Genomic DNA, 12,266 nt, shown 5'->3' with positions numbered 1-12,266 from the left:
GGTTAGCCTAACCAGCACTGGGAGGGCAGTATCCACACTGCCCACTGGTATAACATCTGGATCACTTTCACCTCGTTTTGCAAATCCCCAAAATCCCAGTATGCTTCTAAAGTTCAGCTTCAGCCAGCTTTACCATGTGCATGCTCAGACTCCACTAGACAAGCAACAAGCCACTCGGAAAAAGGGAGATAAGAACGAAAGGCCTCACATCAGTATGGGTCTGCATTGCCCTTGCTAACCCTGCTGCAAGCTCTGCACAGTGAGCCAGAGGGTGACCAAACAGAAAACCATTGAGCTTTCAGCTGTTACTGCTCAGTGCTTTCCTCTGGGACTTCTCGGAACTACTCCTGAATGACTAACTCACTTTGCTGTTAAGAATTTTCTAGCATTGCCAAAATAAACTCAAAATTGTAAGAGGATAATTGTTTTAATTTAGATTAGTCTGGAGCCTGGCAGTTTGTCCCTGGAGTTATGTGGAGGTGGTCTCCCCTTCCTCTTTTAGGAACTGGCAATATTAAATATCCAAGTGGGCTTGTTTTTTGTGTCTTTAACCACTGCTTTAACCTTGGTCTGCTTCATAGCTTTAGCCTGCCTTCCCTCTGCTTGTTACAGCACCACTTATACTGCTGCCAAAAAGGCTGAAGCTAGAAAGCAGCTTCACATTCTGCAGCTAGGAGCCAGGCAATGATGAAGACCCAGCACCTCTGCTGCGCAAAGTTTCTAATCATCACCAGTCAGTTAGGAAATTCAACCACAGGTCTCCCATCCAGCGTCACATCATACACTTAGTTAAACCATGGAGACGTCATTTCTTCTGTGGTTGCACTTATAATAGAGAGTTCTGGCCACTGCCTCTCTCCATTGCTCTCCTTTTCCAGTCCTTTGATTTGAATTACATGGAATCCCACCGCAGCATAGCTCACTGCCATGGGATGGCAGCTGACTATCCTATTAGGCAAACCAAGTTGAAGCAATTCACTGAGAGGCAAGTCTCGCATGCAAAAGGAAGATGATCTTTCTCTCTGTGGTCAATGCTCTAACTGAACCCAGCTGAACCCAGTCTTCTAAAAGGAGAGAATGATTTCTCATTATTTGAAGTCTTGCAAGGCTCATTTCATTCTTGCATTTTCATGCTTCTCTTTTCCATTAAGAAACATGTACTTTTCAAGGACACTGACAATTCTCTTGTTCAACAGCTCAAAAGAATGAAGTCAGAGGACCTATCCTTAAAATCCATTTTCTGTTGTTTCCTGCATGGTCAAGGAGGCTTCTATTTATGCCCTTTTAAAATCCTCATTTGTAGGACTTTCTTCTTTGTGAATAATGCTATTCATCCATTCTTACGTTTAGATGCCTTCCTACATAGTACTGTGTACCACTGTTTCAGTCCTCAATCCCGTCATTTGTATCACTGATTATGTGTGCACAATTATGGCTTGATTCTACGCTCAAATAGGTAAATTCCAGTTCCTCTCACTTTCATGTAGTATTTTTGAATCTAAGAACATCTTTGAGCTAAAAGGGAGTAAGTGTCCAACCCAAAGAGGTAGGGTACCTGCCTAACTGATCTTCAGCTTTTGGGTTTTGTTTGGCTTTTGCTTTGGCTTTTGCCTCAAGTCCACTGAGGAAATGCATAATATATCCAAGCACTCAGGACCTGTATAGATTTTATTTTGGTTTCACTCCACTTTTATCACCTCTTTACTCTTTTGTTCTTTCAGGTTTGTTTCTTACATAAACAATTAGATGCTGGAACCAAAAAAAGAAATTGGCAGGGAGGAGTTAGTCAATACCTGTAAATTATCAGTTCAAACCTACCCTAGGAAACAAGACCTTCAAGTATTTTTGTCTATATACACTCTGGTTTTGCACGCAAATTCTGTACGATGGACAGAAAAATTGGGAAATATCAGCAGAAGCTGCAAGCAGGTTCCATGCTTGATCTGCCTTTTTTTTTTTTTTTTTTTTTTTCTCAGTGAAACCATGAGCTTAAATAGAGCTTTTCTATTTAAATCTCAGCACTCCCTTGGCTGCTTATACATCTGCTACAAAGACTCTTTATTTCTACTTTTGATTTCAAGTTCAGAAAAAAGGAGTTTCATCTGTATGCATTCGAGCCAGAGAGGCACATAAGAATTTTAATGCCAACTATTTTATTATATATTTATCCTAATAAATAGGTGTTGATATTTATGCATATTTATATTTGCATAAAATACTATATACCTGCATTAAGCAGAAGTTCACAGTTGAGAGTGGATATTTGGTATGCAATGCATGGCAAACAGGCAGCAACACACGTCCGTATGTCAAAGGTCCTAATGTCTAAAGTAAACAAGACAAAAAGTGTGGCAGAAACTGAAGAAATGAGATAGAATAGGGTGAAATATTTATTTGATCTTAATCTCATGGAAAATCCAGCACAGGGAAAGGAAATCAATAGCACATCAGGATTTAGGTCATATTTTCTAAAATATTTAGGAGTCAAAAATTACAGATGTGCCTAAACTAGACCGAGGTAATTGCCTCCTGCTAAACCTCATACAGCATTTTTAAGGTGGCCCAGCAAGAGTCCATCCACATAATTTTGCCTTGTTTGTTTTTGGCAAGTTTTAGACATAATCACACACACTGAGGTTGCAGTAATCTGAACACTTCAAAACTAGGTTATTTTATGTCTTTTTAGAAACTAATTACCCTTCAGGGTAAACTGAGGCTTATCACAATAGGCTCATGCTCTCAGCAAACACTCTTCACTTTGTCTACTACACAGCCCATCTTATGTTGCAAACATGCTTTGAAAGATAAACAAGCATTAAATAAAAAGACAAATTTAAAATCTAAAAATTTACAAAGTCCTCATGTGAAAACTGCAAACAAATGAAGTTGTTAAAGAAGCAACAACTCTGGATCTTCACATTTCCTATTCAGAATCTCAATTCGCATTTCTTCTTCAGACAGGAATCCCCAGTGACCTTTATGGGTAAAAATGTAGTAAAGAGCCAATTCACTGCTCCCAGTATTTCAGATCAATGTGTGCACACTTCCAAACAAAGGTAACAACGTTAGGCACAAGCAGATTTTGGCAAGGAATGAACAAAAAAGTCTCAAATTTAAAGCAATATTAACATTTCACACTGTAAGCTGCTGACCTGGTCTTCTCCTGTCAGAGACCTTATAACTGTGCACTCGTACACCAACCCGATTTGAAAGCCACTTGCAGATGCATTCTGATCAGGTTACCTTCAGTACAATAAACGTAATTGATTTTTCCACTGTGTTAGCAATTCTTCACATTAAATTACTGGAAGCCACACTCATCAATATATCCAGAAAGCTATTAAATATGGATTGCTTATAATGCTGTGAGATCTTTTGTCTCCCATGAAATAGATACTGCAGTGGATTTTAACCTGTTGTATTCTTTCATCATGCTAGAGGTAATAATCCAATGCAAAAGCACTTTGTCAGTTTTCATAAGATGTTATGACAGGAAACATAACTAGGCAGCAGTTTTCTCCTGAGGAAAGTTTTCTCCTGAGCAGTTTTCTCCTGCTGCCTAGCTGCTGCAGGTAACTCTTGTCCACACAAAGTGGGAAGCTTGCCTGGCCAATTTGACATCCCTTTGTGGACTTCTTATACCATTATTTTTCCGCTGCTAGCTCCTTAGCTGGCAGCCTTCAGTAAAGGCAGTAATAAAAGAAGTTTGGGGGACTTTTTTTTTTTTTCCCAGTTGTGCAGTGCAACATGGAACACACCACAGAAGAAATTTGCTTTTTTTTTCCCCTCACTGAGAGCAAGCTTTTCATCAAGCCAGATCCCTGCATTTGGGACTGTATGTTTGAAGTTCAGTTTTCTGGACAGAAAAAGAGAAAAAAAAAAAAAAAAAAGAATACTTGGTGCAAAGGTGGCCCAGAAACCTGGCAAGGAAGCCTCCATAAGCTGGTGATGCCAACAGCCTGAGCACTGTGAGCTCCCCAGGCTGCACATGGGCAAGGACTCCAGCTTTCTAGCTCTGCTACTTTCAGAGAAGAAAGAAACACACCATTTTTTGAGAAAAGGATTCCATACACTTGTACTTTACTTAACTTCCCCTAGGAAAATGATTGCTCTGCTCCACCACCTTTCCAAACGACACAGATGTCTGCAAGCAGACCCAGGGTTATGTTATACCTAGTACCTGAGACTGCCTTGATCCAGCCACAGCCTCCACCAGCACTACATTGACTAGAGGGATCCACATAATGGGATCCCAAGAAATAAAAGCTGTGTAGCTAATTCTGCTGCTCAACCATCATCAGAAAAGCACCTTGAACGCCAGCTGAGCATGACTGGTGACTGGTATTGTGCCAATCACTTTCCCAAAGGATAGCTTTTCTCCTGTGACCCTTTTGGAAAGCTTAAAAATATGAACATTCCAGCATCCTTTGCACAAATGTGATGAAATAAACTGGAGACACAAATGTGATAAAATACACTGGAAACAAAAATGTGACAAAATACACTGGAGACACAGTGCTCCAGACAGTGCTAAATAAATGCTATTTGCACCCATTAAATGAGTTCAGAGAACTTATTTGCAGTAATTGTCAGAATGCATGACTCCAGCGTTTAAGCCTGGATTCAATTAGGGGGGGGAAATCCCGTAACTAGATTCAGGAATGTGAAATGTTCCTGAAAGCACAGGAAAGAATACTCCTAAATTGAAAGCTGTGTGGATTCTGAAGCCTCACAGGGCCTCTGTGCCTGAAAAATGAAAATATTTCTTTTTAAATAATGTTAGTCCTTGAACAGTTCTACTCCATAAATTCCAGCCATGCAAAAGTGGATGTGGTCTCTGAAAATTAAAACTAACATCATAATAAATATAGCTAAAATATATTATGTTTCTAGAGCATACTGGCAGCTTATAGTGTTCCTGAGAAAACTCTGTCTACTCAAAGTTGTTATACACAGGCAGCAAAGTCCCGAATCCATGGGGAATTTTCCCTTTATGAAGTTGAAGTGGTCTAGAGCCAAGGAAACACATTCTTTCTCACCCTTTTAAACTTTACAGGTAAACACCAAGCTGAATTCACCTTCCTCATCTCTTTGGAATATCTCATTCCTCCTCGTTAGGATTTTAATCACTGCTGGCAAAGGCTATGCTATGTAGAACCCAAAAGTCTTAAGAACACACACATTACAACATCCATTTAGGTGATCATTTTTGAAATTAACTTCAGTTTTTCTTCATGTGTTGAACTTTCCCTAGTTTATATAAAAAATTAAAGATAATAATTCACACTTTGTAAGTGCACCATGAATCCTAACTAAATTGTTTGTTATAGCACTGCAAAGATCTCTCAAAGCCATAAAATAATCCAGACTCCGAGCTCCATATCACCTCCTCAGCACAATACAGCCCCACAGGAGAACCACCTTCCCACATTTCCTAATTAAAATTTTATGAGAAAAGAGGCCCTCTTGGGCTTCTCAGTCTTTGTGGGAATACATTCCAGTTTTTCAACAGTGAAAAATCACACAAAATGGACCAATGGAAATGCAGTGTTGTTTGCAGGTGTGTCTGGAATGCCATACATAGCAAACTATTCAGAGTTTCTATTCCATTTTCTCATTGATGAGATACATGACTAAAATGAACAGCAGCAGGTAAAGAACTCACAGAAAAAAAGATGCTGTTTTAATACCTGTATCTTCATAGAACATGTAGTTCCCTTGCTTTCCAATGCTAAAACTCTTAAGAATTACATTTATATAACAGAGTATGACCTGAATAATTGTGACACGAGCTGAGCTGCTGTAGAAGACATCACATGGCACACTGTGAAAATGCCAAATGAGCCTCTGCAGAAAATATGGTGGAAATAACATAACCGAGATTCATGAGACTTACAGAGTCCTAAGTTTGGAAATCAGCTGCACCCTCACTAGACTCCGCCATACAATCCTAAGGCAGGCAGCTTCTCAGAGGGGCATTTATGAAATGTGGATGTAAACCAGAAGTATTCCCAAAGTTCAAGGAGAGAAAAGCCTCTGCAGTGCCAAGATGAGGCTTTAAAATAATTGATGGGTTTAGAGCAAACCGAGGGAGAGTTACTGCAGTTGACACAGCACTGCTTCTAGTTTGACTTTACTTCCAGAGTCAGCAAACAAGTTGCCATAAAAAACATTTGAAAAGAAAGAGTTATTCTGAAATACTTGACTTCAGGTAAGGTTTTCAGATCAGACTATCGAGTCCAGTAACCAGACAAACAATGCCACTTGCAGGCTAAAATGAATCACTGCAACAGCCACCTTATGGAGATCCTCCAGTGAAAACTAATGAGAAGTTTCTTCATTAAGCCCAAACCCATTACTCCCCCTCAGAAAAATCATGGTCCCAGAACAAGCCTGTGTACTGAAGGCACAGAAAATATCTGTATCCCTCTGAATCCTCAATGCAGAGCAAGTGTCTGCCGAGCAGGAGGCTTGCAGCATTTTTTTCTCTTTGTGTCAGTTATTTTGGGGTAATACCAGGCTATTCAAAATGATAAAGCATATTTAAACATCAAAAGGAAAGCATATTTTGCTGGGAATAAGTGTGAAAATGCATTTTCAAAGTAATTTCTTTAAAGAGAGGGAGAAGTGTTGTACCATCTTCCACAATTCTCATATACACCCTGATATATATATATATATAATATATATTATATTATATATATATATATATACACTCTGCAGCCATTAGAAGATTTTACTTTGAGTTTGTGCCTGCCTCCTCCCCACGTCACTCAGGCTCTCCATTTTAGTGACCATCCCTTCAAGCCAAAGGAGGAAAGTCATCCAAAGCCACACAGCCTGCAGCCAGGAGAGGGTGGGAGTGATTGAGGCTGGTTCAAGGCATTTACTCATTGTAGGAGTAAATGTAAAAAAAAGTAAGACCCCCACAGCAATTCTTGCCAGTCTGACGAGCAAAGATAGGCTTTAAAGCAGCACAGTGTGCTGCCAGTAAAGCTCTGCTCTGGCCCACATCTCAGCAGTATCTCAGCCATGCACTATGAGTATTCCAACCCATTATCTGTATTTTCTCCAGACATGCACACTGTTAAATTCTTTGTTCTTTAAATTGATACCTTACTGAAATTCAACACAGGAAATTGTTATTGAACTCTAGAATTCTCTTTGCAAAGTCATTTTTAAGATTTTGGCATGTGACTAGCATGCCAGCTTCGCAGCCTGGGGAACAGAAAATTGGGCAGGCCCAGCCTCGATGAATAAAAGGTATGGAACAACTACAGCATCACAGCAAAAATATAGTCTGAAATACCTTTGTGTGCTTGAGAATAAAGTAGATACAGTGAGAAATCCTGATAACCAGGAGTGATGATTGCTGCACACTGACACCCCTAATATGTCTTTGGAGAATGCCTGAGGAGGAATGCCTGTGTAACCCAGTCTCAGACTGACAATGAAACTGCAGAGCTATCAGCCAACAACTCCACAGGATTCACCAAAATATGTAGAGGCCATAAGTGAGGATGATCATAGAAAAAAAGAAAGTGGCAGAGTAAACTGATATAAGTAGCCATGCAGTTCATTCCCACACAGATTATGGCTCAGTTTCACCCTTGGGATGCACCACAGGTCTTGTCTCCCCCATGTCATTCCACCTGGTGCATCACTCAGCACTCACTGTCAGATCCTGAGGGGCAGCAACATAAAGCTACACTCTGAGTCCAAAAATTAATCTTGACCAACCAGCTTTCACAGATGCTACTGCACTTAGGCAGATACCAAAGCTTCACGCATCATGGAAATATTAACAATGTATTGACAGCATAAAATAAATATTCAGGCAGCTCAAAACGGAGATGAATTACCTTGTCATTAGAGAGGCATAGCAGAGGCCTTCCTGCTGCTATTATTTGCAAGGGGCAGGGAGGAGGAATCACCAGAAGAGGAATAATTATAAACAAGGTAATAGATAAATTATTACTATAGACTGAACTACTGAATTCCATTCCAGCACTTGGGCATGTTTCACACAATTATGGAGAGTTATCAGGATATAAAATCAATTCAAAACATAGACCATGCTCCTGGCAGCTCTTCACTGCAGCAGATGTTTGTCAATAAACAGAAATTTAACTGGGCCTCGATGGCATTTCGTTATCTGGAGCTGAAGAATATCACTAAATGCTTCACATCTATGTGGATTAATCTGTTCTCCCTTACTGTCTAATATCCATCACAATCTAATCTATACTTGCAAGACCTATCCATTTTCCTGATGGGATGGGTACATACTATTAGCATGAACAGGTTTTATCTGTCTCACACTACTCATGGCTATTCACAAACACACTTTTAGTTTATCAAAATGCAAAGGTCTCTTGTTTATTACTAAAAAAAAACATTTACCTGGAATTAAACACAACAGCACTGCATTATGGATAAAGGAGGAATGTTCTTTTCTTCCTTCCTATTTGCATGGCACTTTAATTCAGTCTTCATGCTGACTCCGGGGAAGGCAGAGTTAAAGTGAAGGCCCCCCTCCCTCCACAACTGCTGCAGAATAGCAGATACCAATTTCAAAATAAATGTGGCACATAAAATTCTGATTGTGCATATGCTCAGTATTGCTTTTGTAGCTCTTACTTTTGAAGGAACACTGCAATAATTTAGCCTGATCTCCTTAAATGTCCCCTCAAATTTCAGCCACTGATTACTACATCTATCATAGTCACTTTTAGATAGGCAACAACCCTTGATTTAGAGGCTACAAACAACAGAAAATTTACCACATTTAATGACTGTCTTTTTAAGTAGTTTTGTTTCCACAATGCCAGGAATGGCAGCTTATTTTTCATCCAACATTAAGGATACAAGGAAACCACAGGACACGACTGGGTTCCAAATCATGCTGTTAATGAACTATGTGCAAACACACAAACCCTGGTAGCTGAGTGTCTGTCCAAAGCCCTGTATCAGACCTCCAGAGCCCAAGAGTTATGCTGTTTATACATACATATCCACCAGAATTTCATATCCAATACAGAATATGCTTTCACAAATTTGTCCATAACAGTCTTTCCTCTTCAAGATTATGAATCTTAAGATTATGTTTCTTAAGATGTGCTTCACATTAATTCGTTGATGAAAACTTTGTTTTACAATGCTCACTAACTCAGTCTAGCACTGGTGCTCTAAGCAGAGGCTAGAACTACTTGGTCTTCCTAGAACCAAAGCATCCAACAAGATTAACTCCACATTTTTACAGGTTAAATTAGAATAAAATAAATATGGGAACTATTAATATTAATTTTTATTTTTTAAAAAAAGTGTTTCCACCATGTTACTGTGTCCATCTTTTCAGGCAAAGACTCAAACACTCATATGAGGTCTGGAGTTGCCAGCTACCAGTGAACTCAGAGTAAAGGAAATGATTCCTCATTACAGGAAGAAGTAAAACTAGCCTCTTGCTTTCATCAGCTGGCAGTATGGCATGCAATCAACAAGTAGTGGAATAAAATAAAGATGCGCTATCAATTACTCCATATTAATCCATGTTCATTGTATCAGCTACATAATTTTCCAACAGCAAAATCTACTTCTAACCTTCCAAGGCTTCTGCCACAAAGCAATACAACGCATGAAAAATAATACAGCTTACAAAAAAATTGATTTACATTTCTCCTTATAATTATTTCAGAAGCATATTTTTTTCTGAAGTCTTTACACCAGATTTACTGGAAAAAACAACAACAGAAAGCTGTTTCATCGAGTGCAATATAGCCAAGCAACAGAGATAGACAAGCAATTTCCTGAGGAGCTGTGCACAAATACAAATACAGCCTACTGGCATAGGTTTCATCAGTCTAAATATTTTTAATCAAAGCCACTCTGTATGCAATTAAAAATAAAATGAGAATAAAGCTAAATATTTTAACATCAGGCAACCACCATTCTAAAAAAAAAAAAAAAAAAAAAAAAAAAAAAATAGAAAAGTCACATGTTTTTAAAAGTCAGCTGGATGGCAACAGGAAACCACAAGGGGAAAACTCATTGGAATTCAGGCAATAGCATCGTGTTTCTCAGCTCATGTATTTTTTTGTAAATAAAACCTATTAGTCTTGCATCTCTATACTAAGGAGTAGTTCAAGAGCTTTAAGGAACACCACCACCACTTTCTATATTATAAACATGAGCTAATTCATCTATGGGGCATCTCTGGGGACTGAGTAGTCTGGGCTGCTACAGGAAGAGGCACCAGGTCCAAAACACCACCTTCTCTGAAGAACTGCAGAGCAACCACAGGCATCTGCTAATCCAACCATGTCAGACTCATACAGTGAGCAACAGGCAGGGCAGGGTGGAAGAAAGCATGGCCATACACCTCATAATTATGGTGCTGCTTAATTTTGGTGCAATTATGTGCAGCTAGTGGTAGACTGCAAGTGCTAGTCCAAAAGCCAGCAGCGTCCCAGTTCAGCAGCACTAAAGAATCTTGCCAGTACCATGACTGCCTTTGCAGGGTGTGTGAGAACAAGAAAACACAGTCTCTCTTTCAGAAAGAGAAGGTCAAATACTCAGCATTCAGAGTTACTGATAGAAATTGCACAATTATTTATTGAACTTCCCTCTAGAAAACACGATAGGAACCACACATGTGGCATTATGTTCTACCTAATTGCAGGAGACATTCACAACCAGGTAAGACAATCAACCCAGAATGCAACACTGCAGCCCAACATAGCAATTAGCTTCTAGAATCATAGAATCATAGACTAGTCAGGGTTGGAAAGGACCTTAAAATCATCTAGTTCCAATCCCCCTGCCATGGGCAGGGACACCTCACACTAAACCATGCCACCCAAGGCCTCATCCAACCTGGCCTTGAACACCGCCAAGGATGCAGCATTCACAACCTCCCTGGGCAACCCATTCCAGAGCCTCACCACCCTCACAGTAAGGAATTTCTTCCTTATATCCAATCTAAACTTCCCCTGTTTAAGTTTTAACCCGTTACCCATTGTCCTGTCACTACAGTCCCTGATGAAGAGTCCATCCCCAGCATATTTGTAGGCCCCCTTCAGATACTGGAAGGCTGCTGTGAGGTCTCCACGCAGCCTTCTCTTCTCCAGGATGAACAGCCCCAACTTTCTCAGCCTGTCTCCATACAGGAGGTGCTCCAGTCCCCTGATCATCCTCGTGGCCCTCCTCTGGACTTGCTCCAACAGTTCCACGTCCTTTTTATGTTGAGGACACCAGAACTGCATGCAATACTCCAAGTCAGATCTCACAAGAGCAGAGTAGAGGGGCAGGATCATCTCCTTCGACCTGCTGGTCACACTCCTCTTGATGCAGCCCAGGATGCAGTTGGCTTTCTGGGCTGCGAGCGCACACTGAAGCCAGCTCATGTTCATTTTTTCATCGACCAATATCCCCAAGTCCTTCTCTGCAGGGCTGCTCTGAATCTCTTCTCTGCCCAACCTGTAGCTGTGTCTGGGATTGCTCCGACCCAGGTGTAGGACCTTGCACTTGGCATGGTTGAACTTCATCAGGTTGGCATCAGCCCACCTCACAAGCGTGTCGAGGTCCCTCTGGATGGCATCCCTTCCCTCCGGCGTATCAACTGAACCACATAGCTTGGTGCCATCAGCAAACTTGCTGAGGGCGCACTCAATCCCACTGTCCATGTCACCAACAAAGATGTTGAACAAGATCGGTCCCAACACCGATCCCTGAGGGACACCACTCATTACTGGTCTCCAGCCAGACATCGAGCCATTGACAACTCCTCTTTGCATGCGGCCATCCAGCCAGTTCTTTATCCACCGAGTGGTCCACCCATCAAATTGGTGTCTCTCCAATTTAGAGACAAGGATGTCGTGTGGGACAGTGTCAAAGGCTTTGCACAAGTCCAGGTAGATGACGTCAACTGCTCTGCCCCTGTCCATCAGTTCTGTAGCCCCATCATAGAAGGCCATCAAACTGGTCAGGCAGGATTTGCCCTTAGTGAAGCCATGCTGGCTGTCACCAAGCACCTTGTTGTTTTTCATGTGCCTTAGCATGCCTTCCAGGAGAATCTGCTCCAAGATTTTGCCAGGCACAGAGGTGAGACTGACTGGTCTGTAATTCCCCAGGTCATCCATTTTCCCCTTCTTAAAAATGGGGGTTATATTTCCCTTTTCCTTATTTCAGTAAAACTTCAACCCAGCTGTACTAAGGATCTGCTCAGTGGCATGTGATTAGACCACTGTGTCACAAGACACTGGTAATTC

This window comes from Psittacula echo, assembly GCF_963264785.1.
Source record: "Psittacula echo genome assembly, chromosome: Z".
Taxonomy (NCBI): domain Eukaryota; kingdom Metazoa; phylum Chordata; class Aves; order Psittaciformes; family Psittacidae; genus Psittacula; species Psittacula echo.
This window is presented reverse-complemented; position numbering follows the sequence as displayed.